Source organism: Aphelocoma coerulescens, chromosome 5 (genome assembly GCF_041296385.1).
Source record: "Aphelocoma coerulescens isolate FSJ_1873_10779 chromosome 5, UR_Acoe_1.0, whole genome shotgun sequence".
NCBI classification, from domain to species: domain Eukaryota; kingdom Metazoa; phylum Chordata; class Aves; order Passeriformes; family Corvidae; genus Aphelocoma; species Aphelocoma coerulescens.
In genome coordinates, this window is record NC_091019.1 from 20,752,266 (window position 1) to 20,775,611 (window position 23,346).

The window sequence follows — 23,346 nt, forward strand, 5'->3', positions numbered from 1 at the left end:
AGCTTGAGTAACTTACCTAAAACATCTAGCTGCATTCACCTCCTTGCAAACCTGGGAATTAGGTCATTCTACGTGACTATCAAGAGCTGCCTTTCTGGAAGGAAATGTTGTGGTTTGATGGCAGTTGTCCAATAGGAAGCCACTGAACTGCAGCACAGGTTGAATAGTACTCCACAGCAGCTAGGAGATGGTGAGTTGCAGACAGTGGAGCTAAGGCTCGGATTTGCCTCAGTGTTGGAAGAAATAAGACTTTACATTTCAATATCAATTGTCTACGGTATTCACTATCTGCCCTTCATTACCAGGATAAACCCACGTAACCAGAGATTATCCAATTCTCATTTGGAAAACACACTGTATTTATTATCCCATATACATCAACTAAGTAAACTAATCTTCTTTAAAATTTATTACTACACTGGTCTTTAGTAGACAAAGTTACTCTGGTACAATGAACTCCTGTGCATATAGATACATCATGAAAACACAGCATCAATTTCCAGCTTTGCTTAAGTACCTTTGTAAGGTCAGCAAAGCTTTCAAATCTAAGAAGCAACATTCAAATTAAACTTTCAGCTTCTTAGTTGAGTAACCCTTTTTTTTATTGCACACAACCTTTCGAATCAGTAATGTCGGTGCTCATTTGAGCAGTGCTCTACTACCTGATCTCTTGAGGGCAGTATGCACAGAATGGGTCTAGCAGCAGTGAGGTGATAGTTGGGATTTTTTCTTGTCTAGGAGGGTAGAAATTTGTTCAGTGTTACCTTAAGCTGTTCAAACTCAGTAGCAGGAAGATCTTTGTTTCTCCTTCTCCTAAGACTATTTAGATTCTCTGATAATACAATTATGGATCTGAGGCACCTATGTTAAGTGTGAAAGCTTTCTTTGCAGCCTATTAGCTCCAGGGTATGGGATGGTCTTTTGCAGTTTTTCACCTTATTTGAAGCTAAAGCTTCACATCATTTTGTAAGGTACATTGGAAGGATTTTTTTCTTGCAAAATTTCAATGGACATAATTTGTTTAATATTTAAGATTTATTAATTTCCCATGTGAAATTATGCTTCCTGTTCTTCTGGTCATTCTTGTTGCAATACTGCTCAGAAGCATTTTCCAGCTACAGTTGCTCTTTTGTTGCTATCAGAATGAAGTAATTTCTCTGTCAGACATAATGTTTAATGCTTTCTCCATCGGGCATAATGTTTAATGCCATTTCTGGCATAGGACAAAACACCGCACTTGATGCAGCTGACCAGAGTATTGTGTTAAGTAACTAAGAGGGAAGAAAGGTGAGAGAAGCCACAGTCTCAGCACGCCTGGTAAACCAACTACTGATGGTTTGCAACAGGGCAGTGAAGCTGAGTCTCTGTGTGCTCTGTGGGCCAGGGATGCTGTACAGTGAAACCCAGCACACCTTAACAACAAACTGGGCACTTCTCCCCTCCAGGTTGAAATTCAAACCTGAAGGATGAGCATCCAAATACCACTACTACTGCATTAGACACCGATAAGTTGGACTTGGTGATCCCTACGGGTCCCTTCCAACTTCAGCTATTCCATAGGAAAAATGCCCTTTCTTTCTGCCTTCTACATTTGATTAATTCTATGTTTAAAAGCATTACTAGCAACTTGAAATTAAACAAAATATTTCTAAGATGTACACAAGATGCTTTGATCAGCTTAAAAGTTTTTGGTTTGGTTTAAAAACTAATTTCAGAAACAAATTTTTTTCCATGCTGAGCTCATGATCAGCTCTTTTAATAGAGTGCATTGTTTTCTGGGGCTTAAAACATTAGCAACAGGATGAGGGCACTAGTATGGAAGGATTTTTCAGGAATGGACTGTGCTAGGATTCTCCTAAGAGTTAGCCAAATTCCTTGGGTTTGTTTATGGATTCATTTTCTCTTAATTTATAGGAAAAGAAGGAAAAATAAAGAAAGTTAAGAAGGCACTGGTTTTCATGCAAGACTACAACACTGAAGAGTTAGGTACCTAAGAGTGGAAGAAAATCAAAGCTAAAGGCTTGCCAAAAGTTGTACAAGAATTCAGGTGTGAATCCTGGAATCATCACAGAGATCTCCAAAACAAGAAATCCACTTCTGACTGGCAGCTATTCTTAAGGTAAAAATTTTGTAAAACTGCAAAACACACAACTCAAAGTGTTCATTTTTCTTTACTTAATATGAGTTCATTGCCAGCTTAACTACACAGAGCTCAGTGCTCAGAGAATGCATTCCACTTAGCTAAATTAAAATCTTAGTTAGGGCAATTGAAAATGAAAAATTGGGCCCTCAGTTCAAAACCTCCCACAGCATTGCCAAGGCAACAATATCAAACCATGATAAGCAGAATTAGTCTGAACAGTAGGCACAGCTTAAAATGAGGTTACAACAGCTTTTTCTGAAGGTTGAAGGAAGACACAACACTTAGTAGTTGCCTGTAAGTAAACAGACCCTACACTACCTGCAATATCTTTAGCCTCTATAATGCATACCATGGCCTTTGTGCTAGATATCCTATTGACTCTGTGTGACTCACTTTTTATGACCTCACCAATGAGATAACACCCTCATTCGATAAAAGACTGTATCAATTAAGAAAAGCCCTACTGCCTGATAACCTGATTAAGAGCTGAGTACTCAGGGTGGTGGTGGTCTAATCAATTCTGGCTTCTTGTTGAGCAGCTTTATGGAATTATCCAGCCTTTGACAAACTTTTGTATGATGCTTACTGCATCTAAAGATAAATTACTCTTTATTTGTTCAATTTGCTGCAAGGTGGGGCCCATCTGCTTGTAGGAATCAGTTCTCTTAAGACTTGGTGTCAGAGAGTTCATTTTTCATTTGAGTGTCCCTAGGGCTTTCGTATTTTTACCATTTTTAGAAGCCAAAAAAAGAAAAAAAAAAAGAAGTAATGGAGATACTTCACTTTCAAGATCACAGATGTACGTGCTGGTTTATAAGTTCTCTGACCAGCAACATCAGTTATTTATATAAAATTTGAGAAAAATCCCCAAATCCGGGCTGGAGGCAAAGTTTTCCTTGTCTACATAATCCCGTAACAGTAGATCATAAAATACATGCATTCAATATTACCACAACATGGCCAAACCCTTCCTTCCCTCTGTGTAACTACTGTCACACATCACTATCACAAAGTAATGGAAAACTTGATACTGTTAGGGCTTACATTCCCTTTTCCATGGGTGGAAACACCTATGGGAAAATGCCATGTAGTTTACTTTATAGTTTGGTTCTCCTTTTGTTGCTCCCCTTTGGATTCTAATCTTTCACTAAGAGGGCCGTTAACAAAGTGCTGGGTAGGAAGGAGATGTGTCCCTTTCTTCTGTTTCAGTTTGAACAAGAAAAATGTCTGATAGTGCTGGTGTAGATAGCAGTGAGGTCTTGCTCCTTGGTAACCAGCAATGTTTTCTGCTGGCAGCAGGAGCTCCAGGCAGTGCTGGGAGCCCTTGGTGGAGCACTGGGGTGCAGGGTAAGTCTGCCTCCACCCTGTCTAGCATGCAGACAAACCAGAAAGCACTGTGTTATTCTTTTTTCATTTGTTTGTTTTGGCAGTTTGGGGTTTTCTTAGAGATTCAAGCCCATCAGTTTAAGACCTGTTGCTCAGCTGTTAGAGGTGACTTTTACCATTAGGATGACTACAGTTTTACTTCATGAGCTGAGATGAAGTTTCCTCTGGTAGCAACCTTTCACAACTTTAGATCTAGGTGATTCTCCCACTCTATTCTCATGAGACCCTACATGGAGTTCTGTGTCCAGGTTTGGGGACCTCAGCTCAAGAAAGACAAGGACCTGTTGGAACGAGTCCAGAGCAGAGCCACTAAGTTGATCACAGGATTGGAACACCTCTCCTAGGAACACAGGCTGAGAGAGACGGGGCTGTTCAGCCTGGAGAAGAGAAGGCTTTGGGAAGAGCGAAGAGCACCTTCCAGTACTTTAATGGGGCATACAAGAAAGCTGGAGAGGGACTTTCTATACAAGCAGATAATTGCAGGACAAGGACAATGGTTTTAAACTAAAAGAGGGCAGGTTTAGGTTAGATGTTAGGGGGAAATTCTTTACTCAGAGAGTGGTGAAGTACAGGAACAGGTTGCCCAGAGAGGTTGGGGTGCCCCATCCCTGGAAGTGTTCAAGACCGGTCAGATGGGACTTGGAGCAACCTGGTCTAGTGAGTGGTATCTCTGCCCATGGCTGTAACTAGATGATCTTTAAGGTCCCTTCCAATCAAACACATTCTATGATTCTATATTTTATTCCTCTGGGACATCTCAGCCATGCCTTACAATTAGCAGTTTAGAAACTTTCTGGAACATGAAAGACAGCAAGTAAATAAATCAATCATTAGGTATTTATGCACCAGACTATGCATAGGACCTGGGGGAAATGCCATAATGATGTGCCCTGCCCAGGATTGTACCAGGATGCAAGGACATATGGCAAGGAGACAATCCCATGCAGTTAGGACCAGGCATCTTGGAGATTATACTGATCATATCACATCATACCATATCATATCTAATAGACATATGTAATTATAGTCACATATATGGAAGGGCATGGAGGAATGTACTGGGAAGTACTGTAAAGAGGAAGACTTCCCCAATTAGCATGGTTACACTGATAAATTTATAGTCTGTTAGTGGTGGGAAGTCCTTCAGGTGTATCACAGTTCTGCATGAATCACAAGCTGCTTAATAGTGCATTGAAATGCAGTCCTGAGCCATGACTGGTAGAAGATGTGCTATCTGATTTATCCTGGGCAAAATGTCCAGGGGGGTGGTAGCACATTAAGTTAGATGAGCCATCCAGGGCATACCTTTCACTTGTTATCAGCTGTGTGTGATAAACTAACCCCTGAGACATTCCACTGTAAACTGAACTAGAATCATTCCAGACATAAAGACTTTCTTTTTGCAAGAAGTAAGTATCAGGGAAGAGTTGACATAGGACCTTGTTAGCAAGCAATGAGGGTCAATGTACATTTATAGGGAAAGCAGCAAACGGAAATCACAGACAACAGAGGCCTTTTTATTGGCTCTGAAATTAAGCAGTAGGGAAATGTTAATCAAAACTAGAGTTTTTGGAGTCCAGAAGCTGTGGAGATCACTACAAAACTATACACACTCTGTTCTTACCCTGCAGTTTTTTTCTCCTAGAAATGCTTTCACTTTTTTTTTCTTCCTCTGAAGTAATATGCCAGCTGTGCAAATGTTTGACCCTGTGAACATTCAAAAATTGATTTTGCTTTCTGGCTTTGCTGAGGACAAGCCAATTCCTGTCTGCAGAAACAGTGTTTTCCAGAAGTAGCAGTGAGTACACACAGACGTGCTCTTTGCTAAGGGCACTTGTCAAAGCCTTGTGAATGTATCCAGGAAAGAAATATTCCTGGTCAGTCAAAACACTCAAACCTTTACCATTAGGAGTTAGTAGAAAAGATCCATTCTTTAAATAATTACCATATCCCTTAGTTATATAGTTATGCAGTATATATTTAGCACTATATATAGTGCGTTCCCTAGAGTAAACATCTGCCTGTTCCCCAGAATGCTTTCTGGATCTTTGGCCAATTTCAATCAAACCTGGCAGATGAATAGATGTCTCAAGTTTATGTACGTTTCTGTAAAGCTAGAGAAATTAGTCAGCCAGGTAAAAGAAAGAAACTTTATTAGGATATCTCTGTTAAAGTCCTTCCACTTCAGGAAAAGCTTCAATATTAATTTACCCCTTATTGCACAGGGAACCAGCATGTGAGCTGAACATTAAAATGTTTATATGCTGGAAACAAGGCTTCATTGCCCCACACATACTAAAACATCTGACCTGATGGGTGGGTTTTGTGATGCCTAGTAAGAAGAATATACTGACTGAAATCTGGCACGTTCATAATTCCTTAGCTTGAAGGAATAACATTAGCATAGTTCAATTAAAATTCCATTTAGTGTAATTCAGTTAAAGTTTCAGTGGACCAAGAAGACAAAACCCTCTGGGAAATGAGTTTTTACTAGGTCCAATGCTTGTGGAACTACTGTTCCAAAATTTTTTTGCTCTGGAACTGAATGAATCCACTGTGGTTATCCCTCGTAGCACATTACTGGTCTGAGAGGGATGAATGACTCCCCTTTTAGCTGTAAAATTAGAGGTACTTTTTTAGAGAAGGTTGGAAAAAACCTCTAACATCAGCAAGTCCAACTGTCAACGCACCACCACGTTCACCACTAAACCGTGTCCTCCAGTGCCATATTCACAAGTTTTTTGAACACTTCCAGAGATGTTGACTCCACCACTTCCCTGGGCATCCTGTTCCTATGCTTGACAACCCTTGCTGTGAAGAAACTTTCCCTAATATCTAATCTAAACATCCCCTGGCGCAGCTTGAGGCCATTTCCTCTCCTCCTTTTATGTAATCATGTACTTTCCAATTGCTGTGAGTCATGAAGGCATTTTCAGCTCTACTGCCCTTTCTTCCCCATTCTTTGTTACCTCTGAGCCTGAGAGCATCCTGGTTGTCTGAAGTGGCTCTTTTTCTCTCTTTTGCCAACTGTGCACACCAGGATAATATTTTTGCTTGTCTGACTTTGAGAGCTTTGCTCACCTTCCTACTTTCAGGTCTTTTTCCTGGTACTTTTGCTGAACTGCTATTCCTCCTTTGTAAATTCTGCCTGGACTTTATGTTTTTCTCTATTTTTTGGCTAACTGTTGTTAATTCTTAATTTCAAAATTGTTTCTTCAGTGTTCAGTAAGTTCTTCTGCAGTTTTCTCTTTGGGTCACGAGGTTGGGACCTTTGCACAGAAGTTTGGTCTTTATTTGTGCAAGTCTCGATGCTTGTGGTAGAGGAGGAACAGCACAGAGGTTCTTTCAGCCCCTGCTGATCTCCTAGGCAGCTTGTCTCAGGTAAATCCATGAGCATAACTACCACGACCTTCATCCAAGCAAAAACCTGCCCAACACAGTGCTGTTCACAAAGGTCTCGCATCAGCCCTCCTTGTCTTTCTGCAAACTTGGGGTCTCCCTTCCTTCCCGGAGTTGTCTACAGCCATCCAGACAGTATTTTGTCTTTGTCACATGCTCACAGCCCAATCCCATGGGTGATCTCTGGTCAGTCTTTAGCCTTGTACACGTTACTGCCTGAAAGTCACATTGACCAGCATTTTCAGGAAATAGGGACAGCTCTGTCTTCCTCCTAGTGTACCGGAAATTATATTCCTCTCTGTCTGGAGTTTAGGCTTGAATGCCTGTAGGCAAAGAGGATTTACTTCCTCAGTCAAATTTTTGATGGAGAGTGGGCAGGAAGCAAGCACTTCTGTCTGCATGGCAGGTGGAAAAGGCAGCAAACAGACACACCTTCTCAAATGCACCATTTCCCTGGAGAAACTGGGAAAGCAGGCTGGGGAATTTTAGATTTTCATGCAATACTCTTTTCATTTGTGTTGTTCCTGGTATGACACCTACATTTCCCCCTTTACTCTCCTTTCCTTAATCCACATGCAAAGGTGAAAGAAAATCTGTTCATGAATGATTTATCAAAGTGCTACACAAGACTCAGTTCTTCTGGTGGATTTGTCAAGTAATGTGACACGTTGTATTATACTACATGAGTTATTGATCTTTGTCCAGTGCTCCTGGGGGGGGGCAGGGAGGGGGTGTTGGGTTGCTCTACCAGCAGTGTAAGTTTTACTGTACACTGACATGGGGATTCAAGAGTCTCTTCCTGGTTCTGCAAAGCTGTGCATTTGTAAAGGACACCTTCACCTTCAGAAGCCAAGAAGGAAGCCTCTAGTTGTGTTTCATTCACAACAAAAGGGGAAATAATGCAATTTATTTGTTTTCATTTAGCTGGGGGACTATTTCAATTCTGCAACTTCAGCATGGGTGATATCAGCTCTATCTCCTTCAGTTCTCTTCTGAGTCTCCAGTAAACTTACTAGTGTTCCAGGAGATCTTTCCAGATATGGTGTCCTGATTTTCTTTCAGAACCAGAGCTCCCTTGTCATTAGCACAGTAGAGAGCATACAGTCTGACAGCCTGTGGTGTTCAGAGGAGGGAAGGGGCAAATTGGGGGAATGGCCAGGGGTTGTTGGTCTTCCTGCTTTAGGAGAAAAGGCATGGAACAAAGCTTGCTGGGGAACACCTAACTGAGGACAAATAGGGAAATTCAGAGGCAGCTCAAAAGTTAAGAAAGCTGTTTCAAAACAGATTTGAATTGAAAGAAAAGGCCAAAACCTGGAGTGTCTGGATTGTGTCTTTCTCTTCCCAGAGCAGCTTCAAAATTCTGAAGTTTACAGTTTCAAAGAATGAGTCACAGGTCCCTCTACACACTTGGCTTCTTAAAATTGATCATGTTTCCTTCCATTTTCCTTTTTTTTTGGATTTTTTATAAGCTATGGCCTTTGTGAAAAAGGGTTTTTTCCTAAAAAAAGGATTGAGAAAGGTAAGCGAAAGTGTTAGTCTGGCCTTTCAAAAAAAGGACTGTCTACTTATCAAAAAATTAGGAAAGCTAATAGTGAAATGAGTTTTACTTTACGTAAAAGAGTTTCTGGTAGGAGGTGATTAATGCCATTTATCTTCTTAATGTAGTGAAGCCCAAGATTGTATTTGTCTCACTGACTTATACATAGCTGATGCCTCCCTGCTTTTGCATTCCAGGTGACTCACTTATTAAATAGTAATGTCCTTATTTATATTACTCCTCTCAACCTTTTATTTATCTGGAAGTTCGTTTAAGTGGGCAGCACATGCAAGTTACTAAGCAGAAAATAAGTTCAACAAATGAAAACTGCAAAAATTACAATCAAGAAGTAAAAAGAAAGAAAGATATATAAAACAGGAGTTAATATCCAGCATGCCTATGTGGATGCAATTCTGTAGCCTTTATCCAGTTGTCCTCTGACTTCATTTGCTTTGCCACAGTGAAATATGGGTTTCCTTGGTACATAGGAATCCTTGAGGTCCTTCCAGGCCTATATGGCCTTGCTACCTCATTCCTGTCTAAAAGGCAGACAAAATGGGCACGTCTTGAAGGAGGCACCTGAACAGGATATAGCTGTGATTGTTGTCAGCAACCCTCATTTTCACTAGGCTTACCTTGATTTTTAGTTAATGGAGGATATGGTCCACTAACTCCCTGATTTTAAATGTTTCACGGAGATATGCTCCATGTCAAAGTTTAACTCCCCACTGAGAGGTTTTGTCAGGGTTTGCTGCTGATGGAGAAACTATGTAATAGGAAAGTACAACCTCTTTCCTGGTTCTAAGACTATTAAGGTAAGTTTTAACCATGGCAATAAGAGGAAGAGATGTACAGGATCTAGAAAATATTGCATCTGTCTTAGAAGTTGTCTTGACTAAAGAGAAAGTCTGTAACACTGAGACAAGCAAGGGGAGTAACTCTGCCATCTACCCCTGCCATCAAATGTGCTCACAAGGCCATGCAGTTAAAGCATGTTGAAGTGCTACTGGACTATGTCTAGATGGGCAGAAAGAGACCAACTATTTATATTGGAACTTGGGAATACAAGCATCCCTGAAGAAACATTAGGAAGGTAGAATTTAAGGTAAATATAGGGGGAAAAGGAGAAATGTAAATGAGATTTCCTACCCATATTCCAAAAAATATGAAGATTTCAATGGACTGGATTTTTTTTGTTAGACTATTTTTTCAGGATGGATTTTCATTTTCTCACTATTTTTTTTCTTTTTAATCTCAGTGTCTTGATAGACTTGGATCTGTGTTTGTAATAAGCTCTATCCACAAAGATCCTATATGTTAGTTTGCATACTACATTAATTTCAGTCTATATGGCTTTGATCTGCATATTTTTAAGGCAATAGATTATGAAAGGGAATAATTTTTATCCATTAGCTCTCTAAATAAGGCATTGCTCAGATTTAAAGAAAACTGCTAGTGTCTCAAGGAGAAAGGAACCCTGAACTGAATCCAGAGTTAATTTTGGAGCTCACAGAGATTTCCTTCTTCACAGGGATTCAGTCTTCTACAGACTGGAATGGCCTGTCTCTCCTACCTACACTCTGACCTCCCTGGATCTTCTTCCCTCTCTGCACAGTTCATTCCTCTAGGGTACAAAATAACCTCTCCTCTTGGAATAAGAGGAGTTGGTGTTGGCAGACTCCACATACAGTTTTCTCAAGTGCTGGCAGTCCAGGAAACCCTGGATTAGCAATTTTTTGGGAGTTGCTGTGAAGCAGTTTTGGTAGGAGAACATTAAGAACACAATTACAAAGAGGTGCATCATACTAATTCCGGCAGCCAAGCCTGAAAATCCTGTAAGTTGTCTTTGGCAGCAAAAGGTCAAGTAGTGCCTTCCAAGGAAAGTGCAAGAAACCTCACAACAAACGACAGAAAGGAATATCTCACCATATTGTGGATATAGCTGGCACACAGCTGACCTATGTAAAGGAGCTTCAGTGACTTTCCAAACAGAGGAAAATACATAGATTTGAAGAAAATCCAAATGAGCAGTAGAGACACAGCGGTGACGAGCTTGCAGCAGGGGTTGGTAATTCTGGGGAAGGTCAGGATGAGGAGTGAGGGATGGAAGTGCAGCATGCTCTGCATAAACCTCTGTTTGTACCTCTAATGAACCAAGGGGACCCCTGATATTTTACCGAGGGCCTAGACTGAGCTAGCTTTGTCAGTCTCAGAAATAATTCTGCACTGTAGGGAACTAAACCTCTAGACTGGGACTAATACCTCATAATACTAATACTTTCCTGTAAGTAAACACGTTGGGTCAAAAGCACAGATATGCTACTGTCCATGTAAATGACATTTTATCAGCTTGCTTAAGTGCTGACTTTGCTTATAAAACACTTGAATTTATTGTATAATACAGTCAACTTTGAGAAACAGCTTGTAAATAAATGTTTCTGATGAAGACTGATAAGTCACTGAGCCACAAAATCATTTCTGTTTGCCAGTTAAGATTCAGTGGCCTGAAGAAAAAGTAGATAAGGAAAGATATTTGTTCTCTACAAATAGCTTCTTTTTACTATTGGTAGTTCACACATGTTTAAGATAAATGCCAGATAAACAGGGATAGTTTTTAATTTTTTCTACATAGTGCCCAAGGAAGGCAAACAATGACTTTAAGATTTTATGCTGCGTTTTTAACTGTATCACTTACATAAGAAAATGTTCCTGATGTGCAGAAACCGAAGCTTTTTTCTTTTTAATGCAAGATCTGAGAATCTCAGAAGAAGCCTTGAACATGATGATTTTCATTATGTAGTGCCTAGCTTGTTCATGGCTTTATTTTCAGTTGTTCTTATTACTCAGAAAGAACATTATAAATGAGAAAACAAGTAGTGCATTGAAGTAGGATCCAACAGTGTACACACAGTGGTACCCAGCCTACAATCAGCACATTCATTGTCGAGACATCAGGGTTCTCAACGTCTTGCATGAATCACCGGATAAACTGACATCCGTTTCCCTAGAGGCATGTCTACCCTGCTGTCACTCCAGCAGCAGCAAAGTGCAGGCATACCACAAAACCTGTGCCAAATGAATCTCAAATAGCCCATGCTGCTGCAGCTGATTTATGAAAGTATCTATTTTATTTTTTACGTAAGATAAAATCTCTAAGGATACGTGCTGTCACACTTAGACTCACTAAGCTGAGCCATCTGAAGACATTTCTGGCCTTATGGTTTCATGTATATCTCCTTTAGTCCAGAGAGGAAGATGGGCAGCTCTAGAAAATCATTCCCCTCTCTTGGGGTGAGCTGGACAGAGGAAGTGAGGTATTTATGAAGTCTTATATGCTCAAACTTCAGATCCCCAAAGTCAGGTAAAAAGACCCTTCCACAATGTGGTTGCTCTGCGTTTCTATCCATTTACTGTGCACTCACACATCACTCCAAATCAGGACTAAATTGGTTTTTCATGTGACATGAGCCCAAAAGGGCCCCCTTTGGTGTCCTCACTGAAGATCCTATAACAGTTCTGCAAAGAATAAATTCTGATGCAATGTTGAAGGCATGCACATCTGAAAGAAGAACTGTATCACACTCTAATACATCAGTACATGAATGTGGAAGGCAGTCAGCTGGTCTTGGAGAGGTATTTATTCACTGTATTAAACTTCTAAGTCTAATGGCCATAGAGCTGTGCAAACAGAAACCAGTAAGTGTTCAGGAGGCCTTGCTAAGAGCTGCACAATTGCTCAAACAGACAAAAGAAGGTGTGAGCCTTGAACGTGAGAATAAAATAAGTATACTGTGGTTTACCTTAATATCAGAACAGTCACATGGCTGCCTTTCAAGGAATAATACAGGAAATTAATCTTGCAGTACATTCATGTGGTAAGATTGAAATCTTTATAAATTGCACAGCAAAGATATTTTAGGATCAAATATCCTTTTAAGTCCAGCAGTATTTTTCAAGACACTCACAAAGTTAATATTTGACATTATGTTTCTAGTGATATTAGTACTATAAGTGGTGTAATTATAATGTTAACCAATAAAATACAGAACCAGTACAAACCCCTACAACACAACTAATCAAATAATTCTTTTCCCATACCTGCTATTCTTGCTTCTCTTAAGCAAAAAACATTGAATATGAGCAGAAAAAAGGTTGTGACATGATGTTACTACTGAAAGATTCTAGAGTATGAGAAATGCTTTAAATAGTTCCTATTACACTGTAATAAATATTGTGATTATATTGAAATATTATTTTAAAAACTGTTCTTTAACTCACCCATCATTAACATCACATAAATATATTTCTGTATCATTGACTTTAAATAGCTTGTATAGTCTGAAAGTTTAATTGAAATATGTAGATTTTACTCCACATTTCCCATGTTGATAATCTCTGATTTTTGCTAAAGTCAAGCCTTCCTGATCTCCCTAATTTTCAGTATGTACTGACACTGTGACCTTTAGCATGCACTTTAACATATGTGGGCTTTCATGACAATTGTTATTGGCCGTGTGCAGGTAAAATGTTTAACTTGGGAAGTTTAACATGTATAACTTTGTTTTTTGAGAAACTCATGATCAAGAATTCCAATCCAGAAATAAACTCTGACCATTTTAAAATAAATAGAATAGTATATTGTTTTCATGTAAATCTGAAACCCTTTGAAGGGATCCATCAGTGCCAGAGAACTGGCTAGGGAAATCCTGCTCCAGGTTTAGAAGCCCGAAAGTTGCTAAGTGAAAATAGCACTCTTGGATGTCATTTTAGTGAGTTACTGTGGCATCCTGGGAAAAGACTACTATTTTAAAAACATCATGTGCTAGCTTAAAAACTAAAGTTTTCCTGGCATTCTCAACTTTTTCTTCTTTTGATCAATTTGGTCAAAAGCTTTCATTTCATTCTTCATTAGCATTAACAGCTACACTGCAATTACTGGACCGATGTAATTCTGTATTTTCAGTACCTGGAGGTCTTAAATCTGTAACTAGGTGTATATATAGTATATAACAATTTGAAGTATTTGGGTTCTGGTGACAGCCATAGGCAAATATTCCTAGTTTCATTATATTTGTCGAAAACCAGACAGAAAGGAGCAAAGCAGTGAACAATATTATTCAAAGTTATTACACAGACTACCTACACTTGAAAGAAAATATAGACCTGCTGCTGTCACATTCTATCATTCTATATGCTGATCCTTTCCCTGCAGTCCTCCTTTTGGATACAAATTTTGGAGTTGTACGACCTAAGAAACAGAGCCATGCTGTCCATGTGGTCATTTCCTTCCTTTTGTTACCACTGGATGGAAGTCCAAGGAAAATTTTTATTGCTGTGTCAGCAGTGACCACCAGTTCCCAGTGAGATGCATTCCTAATGTTAGCAAAGTGACCACTTGTAATGTTCAAAATGCTCACATGGACATAGAAAAAAAAAAAAAAGACACTCGGCAATTGCACAAGATCTTTTTTTGTCTTACTAGAAAGGCTGTTATGTATTGACCAGAAAAACTCATTCCTCCCTTTCTATTAATTGTAATCTAACACCCCAGCAATACATGTCCTTAGGCAATAGGTTCAGCACCTCTGCAAGAACTTCATCCTTGAGACCTGCTACAATTCTTTTAAGTCAAAATCCCAAATCAAGGCAATGATAAGACAGTTTTAAAATAATATTACTTCTGTACTCTAGAGTTATGAAGCACTGGCAGGATAAAGCTGTAGCTTTTATTTAAACAACCTAAATACTTCTAATTGATTTTCAATTGAAACAGTCCCAGACAGCAGAACATGAAATGGCATCAGCTTGCAGCTCCCACATGAAAGGTGCTTTGCCTTCTACATCACCAAAACAAATGAGGAATGGAAAGTATTTGTTGAAGAAGGGATGAGGAGAGTGTGTTTCATCTGTGGGTCACGTTTGCTTGTCACACGAGGCTGAAGTGGATGCTGGGAGGGAGATGTCATATTACAGACAAAATATAGCCGTTAATCATTGTCACTGTGAGTCAAGGTACTGTCTGGAAACAAGGAGAGTCTGGAACAGATGCACCCACCAGGTGTACAAAGCACACGGCACAGAGCTGACTGCAGGCATCCTTTACTGGGCAGTCTCATTCCTTCTCTCTCCAGGAAGGGGTTTTGCACCATTCCTTTGTGCTACAAGCCAATTGATCCTGCAGGGATGGGGAAGCTCACTTGGTCATCTTCCAGGTAAGAAGACCCTTTGTATAGGTCAATGAAATTCATTGCCCAAGAGTGTACAAAGAGCTGGTGTTGGAGAAAAGCTTGTGGTTCCATCTTACACAGGCAAAGCAAAAACCTTCCATTGCTATCTTGCTTCCCTGCTCCTCACCCCTGCTGCTCTGTATGAGAGCCTTAAGCTTGCTGAGAAAACTGGGCATCAGCACCACACCTCACTGCTCAGCAGCTGCCACCCCTGTCTTGCTGCAGAACCTGCTGGAAAATACAGATTGCTGAAAGCCACAGGGCCCTTCTGGAGATTCAGCTGCACTATGGGCACTTTTGCTTCTCTACCTCTAAGGTCTTTTCCTACCCCACGTTGTGGTTTTCCATTTCACTTATGTACTGGGCTTGGGAACAGAAGGAGGAACAGAAAAGCAGAATACTGGACAAATGTACATTTAACTGAGTGTAAAACCCCACTGATTTCAACTGTCTACTGTATTGAATAACTTTTTTTCTTATTGCTTCAGGTTTTTATGTTGCAGTTAAGGGCATCCAGTGATGTACCATGGATCTATCTGCCTATTCATCTGCTGCTCCCAGACAACACTTGTAGCTGGTAGATGATTTCCATGGAATCTGGCAGGCATGTGATCCCAGAGGCCCCAGATTCCTGCAATCCCATGAAGCAACATTGTTTCTATTAAAAGAATGGCTAATACTGATCTGTAAGCTCAACCCTTGCTATCTATCAGAGAAGCCAGGTCTTCTTACTCCACATCTTACGGAACATGTTGGTTTTTCCCTCATGACCTTGCTTATTTTACTGAATTTTACATATATGTATTTTACATGGGTTTGATTGCTTGGTTTTGCTTCATGTTTGCTTTGTCTGTACATAGAAGTCACACACTTTTACCCGAACAGAAAATGTAGCATGGTTACAATGTGGGTGTTATACACGTAGAGTGTTCATGGTGTTTATTAAGGTGTTTATATAAGGGGAGCTACTCACAACAGAATGCAGTGCCTCCATCCTGCTGTAATCATGGTCACACTGGGGACTGTACTAATGCAGGAAAGACAAACCATGCCACAGGAGAATATGGCCCATTAGTTTTCTTAACTGAAGTGATGAGTATTTCTCTACGTGAACAGGCCCACAAGCCAGATAAACTGATTATTTATAAAAAGGGAAAATTATTTTACATACTTATGAATAATCAATTTTCACTTATGTAGATATTGCAGTAAAGTTTACTTGGGCAGTCACCATCTGTATATCTTGGATTTTTATCTGTATTGTATCTTTAATATTTACTTTTTATTGTGTGAACATATTTCCCATAATCCAAGAAAATCCTGAAAACACCATCAGTGTAGTCTGTGTTTCAGATTCCATGTGATGAAGCCATAATCACATTATAGACTTTTGGATATTTGTCAAAAATTCTTCATACTGGACTGATTTAATATGGAGCTTTACCAATTACTCTGTGCTGTTGGAAACCAAATGAGCCGTATTCAGACCTGGTGATCCATTGAGCTGGAAGTGCAGAAGGGAAATACAGCTTCTCCCTTGCTTCTCTGGCCAAGCATGACATTTAAAGGTTGTCATGCAGAGAGACTATCTTCCCTTTGGCACAGTGTTTATGCTCTTGACTCCCTCGTACCAAGAGACATTGTACCCATGCATGGAGGAACAAAATCATGAGGCTAAAAGTGCCTTAAAAAAAGGCAGGGGGTGAATGTGTAGATCTTTATCTTTAGTAATCATAACAAAGCTCCCTACATTGTGTTGCGTATTTTTATGTATTGAATGAAAAGGGTATGACGTAAAGAAGCACCTCCCAAAAGATCTGCAACTATGATAACAGTCTATGGATATGGCTAATATTTCTAGAACGCAATTAATTAGACAAAGCAAAAGAGGTGAACTTCATTTTATGCCCTGTTTGATATCTGCAGTGTTTGTATCAGATGCCCATGCTTCCTTTTGCAATGCCTGATCAGAAACAGGCTCTCTCAGAGTATTATTCACACAAATGATTCATAGCATTGTACTGAAAGGAAGGTGGATGTACTATATCATAGAAGTTGTGGTCTCAGGCCTCATGGAAAAGAGGTTCTGTACAGAGTGTAGTACTGCCAGACCCTCTCAAAGATTATACAATCTCATTAGACTTTTGTCCTGTTTCTATACAATCCAAGAAACTGGAATGAGCTGAAGCAGATAATTTATATGGAATTACCTAGTTTTTTTCTGATGATTTCTATTTCTTTTTTGATGATTAACCATATACACTAAAATATTATTTTCACAATAGGTAGAATCAAGCTTCCTCAGTGTTTGTGGACATACTCACATCTCCTTATATTTTTGACTAATTGAATTAAATCTTTATCATACTTTTGAGATTATCTCCAAAGGGGCTTAAACTGCTACTTCTTCAAACAGCAGTTTCTCCAGGGTAGTAGCCTTCTCTGGGTGTGTTTCAGACGCCTGGATTTCATCTAGGTCTTCACAGATGTTGATCAAAATTGACAGAAGAGAGAAACTCCTCTAACATAGATAATACTTCAGCATTCATTAACTTTAAAAAAAGAAACTTGTCTATTTGAATCCCTTTCTATCTTCCTGATACACAGCTAACAGGTCAATCTGTGTATAAATGTAGAGAGAGCAGCTGTTGGCTCCTTCTGGTTTAGTAACATATTAAAGGCACTGATCAATAAATAGCTGTGTAGCCAACAAATCAGCCAGGTGCAATCAGTTCACTGAGGTCAATGCACAGTAACTGGTTTTGGAGAAGGTGCCACTCAAGTAACTAAAGGTCTGAGGAACTGGGATATACAAATATATCTCCCTTGGGCCAAACACGAGCAGGCACAAAATTAATAGTGAAAACAGATCAGCATGGTTGTAAAGGAGGTTGCATCCAGTTACTTTTATCTGAGAAATAAAAATGAACAGACAAAAACCCCCAAACAAGAAAAGATCTTCCAAATTGAGGCAAATAAATAGATAGATAGATAAATAAAACAATGATAGGAGTAATTTGCCGAGGTGAAATAGGAACTGGTTGTTGTAAGATCTCAAACCAGTAAAAGATAGCCCTTATGGATGTAAATCTAATGGGATGTCCCCATAAAGCACTCAGAAGTGTACCAGACATGTATCAAAACCTGTTGAGCCACTCCAGTACAGTCACGTAAAGCTCATTTACAGTATCTCATCTGTGATTAGATTATGGTATGTCAATGTTTCCATGAATCTTGTTGTCTAGGTAAAAACAGTGAACCAGCAGCAAGGCCTCAGTAAATACTCATAGAGATTATATGGCAGTGTGTGTCGGTCAAAATGAATGCCAGTAATAGAGATTACGAAAAGGTCTTTAGAATGTAGTTTTGACCATATTGCTCTTTTTTCTTCCGGGGTCTCTAAGGTTTAATTACTTAATATAGTGAGGTAATATCTTTTATCTTCAAGATTATCTCTACATTCCTAGGTATACTTTTACTGTGTTGGTGGTACTTTAAAAATCTGGAACATTACTGCAGACTCTTAAGAGTAATTTGCCACGTAGCTGGTGGGTTTTTTCTAGTAAATAAGCAGATAAAATATGAGGAGTTTTGACTTTTAAACTAGCAAAAATCAGACAAGCAAGACAGAAGTGACCATTGGCTCATATCAGCTGAAAAATCAGCAATGTGCGTACAAAATCATGTACTTTCTCATTTGTTCCCATGGAAAATACAGCAAAAATCTTAGGCATGGCAATAGTCTTGATAAAAATGTCAATAAAATCAGTGGAAACACGCCACTTCACCTCACCGTGTTTTCAATCTGAGCCACTATGATAACTTTAAACCCACAAGGTTATTGAAGGGATTCTGCAGGTACAGAAACTTGAGAGCAAGACTTGAATATAGCAAAGATTTCTGATATTTTCCTTCTTTAGTTTCCAATGCCGGTGAGTACAACATCTGTGCATCCTTTACTTACCGGATACAGTCTTGTAGTACAAGCTTGGCCATTTTGCATGTTAATGACATCTTTCAGAGACCCTAAATGTGTGGCATAAACAATTCAGTAGATGACTTACCCACCTTTTATCCCAGCATAGACCACTGTTTCCCATCCATCATGCATAAAACTAGAAGATAGCCTTTTCCTGAAAGAAAAATTGTACAAATAAAAATTGATGATCAGAGGTAAATTCAGAAAGGAGAATTAGAACCACCACTAATCCTATGGTGGTCTGATTACAGCTTGGAGGAATGTTCATGGCCAGAAATCTTGCTTTAAATTTTCAACTAAACAGAGTACATCAATTATCCTCTGTTCTGAGTGTTTCTCTGTGCTCTGCTTTCCTATAGATGGAAATCACCTGTCCACACTGGATTCATAAAACAGCTTGTGAAGTTGCAGTGCATAAAAGGCCCTGAATGACTGGGCTGGTGTTATTACTGAGGAGGTGTCCTTGCTGGAAATGCAGAGAATGATGCAAGCTAGAGAGCTGATACTTTTATTTCAGTAGTTTTCGTTCTCATTCTGGTTCATTTTTACCCTAGCTGTCTAGCATTACAAATTAGCAAGATTAAGGGAGTGAAAAACCAGCATTTTTTTCTCTGTCTGTGTCAACAGTACAGGTTATTACCTGGGAAAAATTTCTGGAGGAAGACAGCACCTTGCTGCTTTGCCTAAACCTTAATCACTGCAAATACTGGGGTGACCCACTGAAAGCATTCAGTGAAGAATCTGTGTACGTGTGCTCTTACAGTTTTGCATAGTTTTGCTCTGTCAGTAAGGCTGCAGCTGTAGTTGAAGTTACGCTGTCCTTAATGTTGGCCTTGGGCCCCTATCTGCCTTTCATCTCAACACTGAGGTTTTTTACTTGACCCCACAGTGCAGCCTGACTGTGATGGGAGATCTGGTCACCTCTGGGTACCAGACTGACCCGTCTGCTGCTGACTTTCCAGCCAGTGTCTGTGTAGTTGGAGTCAGCCCACGTGTACAACTGAACAGAGAAAGCTGGTGGACAGGAATTGCACAGTTCCTTGTTCCTGGTTCCTGATCTCCCAGCATACCCTCTCTCACATTCTATGTGGAGTGGAGAAACATCTGGAGGAGGAGAACCAAGCACCTGCAGAGATCAGAAATGGATATGAGATGTCAAGGAGAGGCCCCTTTGGCATCGCCTGGCCCTTGGCAGGAATCTTTGGTACTGACATAAAAAATGCACAGATGTGCATTTCAGTGCAGGACACAGGATAGATACAGGATACAGAATATGGGATACAGGACCTGATGTAAAGGTGGGAGGGTGGCTGGTAGAAGGCAAAACAAACCAGCTCTGAACATCAGCAGAGACAACTTCTAAGTGATCTTCACTCTTTGACAATTGCAAAAAGGCTGCGCATTGAAGTCAGGTTCTAATCTACTTCCAAAATAGGACTGAATAGTTCTGGCACACAGATTGTTTGGAGTCTTGTGTTCATAAATCAGTGCATGCATCCTTAAAGAACGTAGTAAAAAAAACCAACTCTAGGGCACATAAGGTCTTTCCAAACATGTGACAGAGGAAGCAGCATCCTGTTGTCAGTGGTGCAAAATGAGAGAATTTGGTGAGCAGCAGCTCCTGGAGTTGATGGAAATGTGGCCTGCTGGAAGCTATGTTACCAAGAAAGCTGTGGAGGTACATGGAAAATTTAAAACAAAACTGATGAAGGTAGTGGAAAGACTCCTTGGGAATGTGATAGGTTTTGAAAGAAGACAACAAACAGTTTCTTTCATTATGTCCCTTCTTTTTTTTTCTAAAAAACCAGAGTGGAGTAGGTGGGGGCACTTACAGATTTTGCCTGTCTTTTCCAGTATTCCTTGCTTTTAACTCCCGGGCTCCCTGAATTCCTATTGTTCTAGACTCAAACCAGGCCTGCAACAGTATTAGCTTATGCCCTGCATTTTGATGAATCAGCCAGGCTATTCAAACATCTGCTCATGTAACTCGTAATCCAAAGTTACAAGTGATATTGCCACAAGTTAAATTTTGCATTTGGATAATGCCTTTCATCCAAAAGGATTCCTAAGAGAATTTTCCAGTACATGTCTGCCAGTAACATCATCGTTCCAACAGAACGAGGCCAGAGCAGCACATCAGATAATTTCTCATGCCTTGGGCAGAAATATGCAGAGATGCAAACTGCATGGCTCAGAAACCTCTCGAGAATTTCCATCTACCTAAAATTTCATAGCAGGGGAGATATCACAGCCAAAATGGTGCTTAAAGGGAAGTAAAAACTTAAAGGACATATTGACAGCTGATGTCCTCATCAAGATTAACCATCTGTATTTAGCCACTGTTACTGCTGCAAATAAGTTTTGTGCTTATCAGCTTGACCGCAAAGGTTAATTAAACTTCTTTCTGGATTTGATACCTTTCCAAAAACATGCAGAAAATGATTTGTAGAGGCTAGCCAGTTTGCTACAGGTAATGCTCCTATGCATTAAAAAAAAAGACAAATCAATCAGAGCACAGTGAATCTATCAGAAATCTGTCTAGAAAACAGGGAATAGGTTCCACTTACATAAAATTTCCTCATGTCAGAGACTATATGCTTGAAGTCGGGCTTGGCATCACTATTTCATGACAAGCCTCAGAGTCCTCTGGTGCCTGTCTTAAAGCAAACATAGCTGATGTTGAAAGAGCACACAAAAATCCCAACTTTCCATTCAATGCAGTGATAGCAGGATAAAGCTCTGAAGTTAATATGGAGCTGTCAATAAAATAAAGAGTGCTATGTAGTCAGAAGACCTCGTGGAAATGTTGGAGCAGATGTCTGCTTGTCACTACTGCTGCATAAGGGAGATGGCATAAATTCCAAATGTCACTGTGCCCTACTGTATTTTATTTCCTGAAAACAGTTACCTTGCCTCTTGAATATCCCATTAAAGGCAAAAATCTGAAATACTGCTTTCCTAGAGGAAACTCACCTGGAGGTCATAAATCAAGAAAACATTAAAAACCCAGCCTAGACAGAGCCTATCTCTTTTAAAGACATCCTATAATGAGAAACCGAGCAAAGGATACAGAAAAGGATGGGATATAGGTTTTCTGTGTACATCAACTTTGCTGAATCACACCAGTATCACCCCAATTCCAATTCAAATCTTTTTTTATACAAAGAAGTGTCACAACACCCTCTGAATCTTTGGCTAAATAAGTTATCCTCTTTTAACTTACTTAAATTAACTACTTCATAATTCTGACTTGAGTAACAGATATTCAAGAAAAGTCACATGCTAAAATACATGTATTTTACAGAAAAATATAGGAAGATTGAGCAGATCAGACAAGTCAAAGACCAGTGAAAAAAACATTCACTTATTGTATGTGTACAAGTGCATTTATGCACAAATTTGGTTTTCTCTTCATATACACAGAGATTTTGCACAAGGGACTGTCTCTATCTCTTATTATACAGAAAAACTATGAACATGATGTTTTAGTACAAGAAGGAATTACGTACATTTATAATGTTAGAAGATACTCAATATCACTGTCTAGATTGTCACTTCCCTTCAGTAATTTTTGTCCAGAGAGGTGCAGCAAGACATTTCTGATTTCATGTGTAGTCAGAAAACACCTACATGAGGTAAACCAATCTTTTTTTCTTTCTGAAAAATGACTGAAAATCAGAAATTTTGCTGGTTGTCTTCACATCAATGGCATTAACTGAGAGCACTTGAGAGCATGTGGGGATTTCTTTGGGGGTTTTTTTTGTTGTTTGTTTTTTTGTGGTTTGTTTGTTTCTGTCTTAACCTACACCAAAGCCATGAGTGTTTATTTCTGACTTTTGACTCTGGGTAGTTTTTGTGTATTTGTTTTGTTCATGTGTCAGTGCAATAAGCCAAATGCAACTGAACACTTCCACTTCCAAAGTGACTGAAATCCAGATCTGATTTACTTTATTACTTGAGCTCTTCCTTATCTTGTTGCAGGCAGCAGCTGGAGAGTTAGCTCTCTGATGAGACACTGCAGCAAACATTCAGTGTTTTACATAGATTCTCCCTGATTTATCCTTTGGTTTCCGTGGAGATCTATACGATCCTCATAGCTACCAAGTCTAGTTCTCTTCAGTGTGTGTAGGACAGACCTACAGGTTAACCCACGCAACTTCTATCCATTCAGCTGTATGCATATTAGGGAGAGTAAAACAAATCAAGGCACAAAATAAATATTAATTTAAAACATTTGTACTTTTTGGGTGAGATGTTCAAAGATGATGTCCACACGTCAGGTAGCTTCCTCGTAAAAACGGGAAGCTACAGAACACCACTAAGCTCTGTTACTCACTCTGCTGTACCTGGACAATCAGATAATGAGTTACTTGTTTTTCTAACATGAAAAGTTATTTTGTTACCTTGTTAAGTTAAAAGAATGTCTTTTTTAGATATAAACCATTTATTTTTCACACTGGGAGTCATAATGGTATTCTGCTTTTTACCAGGTACCATTGCAGAAGATCTAGTAGAAATTTGGAGCAAATGTGGTATTTAGTAGTAGCATAGTTTTAACCAAACTACTCAGTAAATAAAGAATACTAAAGGCAAAATCACTCAAAGGTCATGAACTGAGCTAATATCGAAAACGTTAATGAACATGCAATTGAAGCATTTTTTGTCTTGAAAAGGA

At 39.4% G+C, this 23,346-nt stretch overlaps 1 long non-coding RNA gene across 4 annotated transcripts in view; it reads right to left on the reverse strand.

The window, feature by feature from the left end:
- Positions 1-23,346, reverse strand: part of LOC138111369 (uncharacterized) — a 40,186-nt gene that overhangs the window by 3,027 nt on the left and 13,813 nt on the right. Inside the window, exons 2-4 of one of the 4 annotated variants that reach the window (XR_011151353.1) lie at positions 21,239-21,324; positions 18,761-18,825; positions 11,635-14,920 (exon numbers count right to left, since the gene is read on the reverse strand). This is a non-coding gene — a long non-coding RNA (uncharacterized lncRNA). Of the gene's footprint in view, positions 1-11,634; positions 14,921-18,760; positions 18,826-21,238; positions 21,329-23,346 lie in introns of those variants that run through there. The other 3 variants (XR_011151351.1, XR_011151352.1, XR_011151350.1) reach the window with 3 other exon arrangements.